Consider the following 1,208-nt stretch of genomic DNA (forward strand, 5'->3'; position numbering starts at 1 on the left):
GAATAATCTTTCTATTAATGTATATGGATTAACGGATACAAACAAAGTTCAAATATTAAAAATTTCAAACAACTATAAAAATGAAGAAACACACATTGATCTTTTATATTTTAGTGTTGGAAATAATTCACATTACACATACATCAATAATTTATCAAGATTAATCTCTTCTCAGGTATTCAGAACAGCAAACAAAATATATCCTTGTAAGCGATGTCTTAATTCATTTCATACAAAAGAACGATTAGAACAACATTCAAAATATTGTAGTAATCATAAATCAGCTGTAATTACAATGCCTAAACCTGGTGAAAAGATTTCTTTTGAAGATTATAATAAATCTATCATGCACCCATTTGTGATATACGCTGATTTTGAATGTATCCTTAAAAAGATAAATACTGCTTCTCCTAATCCAAAAGAACCATATACAAATAAATATCAAAAACATATTCCTTGTGGTTTCTGTTATTATATCAAATCATCTGTTGGAGAAAAGTATAATAAACTTGAACAGTATAGTGGAAAAAATGCTTCACAAGAGTTTGTAAAACGATTAGAAAAGGATTGTATAAGACTAAGTAAATTAATGAAAGAAACAAATGAACCGATGAAATTAACCATAGAAGAAAAATTAGAATTTAGAAAGAACAATATCTGTCATATTTGTGAGGAGGAAATTGAGGAGTCTAAAGTTAGGGATCATTGTCATCTTACTGGTAAATATAGAGGTCCCGCTCATTCCTGTTGTAATCTTAATTATAAATTACCTTCTTTTATTCCAGTCTTTCTTCACAACAGCGCCAACTATGACACACATCTATTTATAAATGAACTTTCAAAAACACCAGGGAATATTTCTGCCATAACAAACACAAGTCAAAAGTATATTTCATTTACAAAAATGATATTCACAAAACCTATAACTCGTATAAGGTTTCTTGATTCTTACAAGTTTATGGGAACACCACTAGCCAACCTCGCATCAAATCTAAGCTCCACGGGCTCTTTTCCAAATCTTAGTTCATTCTTTCCAAAAAGAGGAAATTCTAACTAAAGAGGAAATTCAGATTAAAGAGAGAATTCAAAGTAAAGAGGAAATTCTAATTAATGAGGAAATGAATGAAGAAATTCTTACTGAAGATGAAATTCTAATTATACAGAAAATTCGAACAAAGAATGAAATTCTAACTAAAGAGGAAATTCTG

The sequence above is a fragment of the Eptatretus burgeri genome, unplaced genomic scaffold, assembly GCF_056783735.1.
Source record: "Eptatretus burgeri isolate ZD-2024b unplaced genomic scaffold, Ebu_testis_v1 Ebu_testis_scaffold_3195, whole genome shotgun sequence".
Lineage (NCBI taxonomy): Eukaryota > Metazoa > Chordata > Myxini > Myxiniformes > Myxinidae > Eptatretus > Eptatretus burgeri.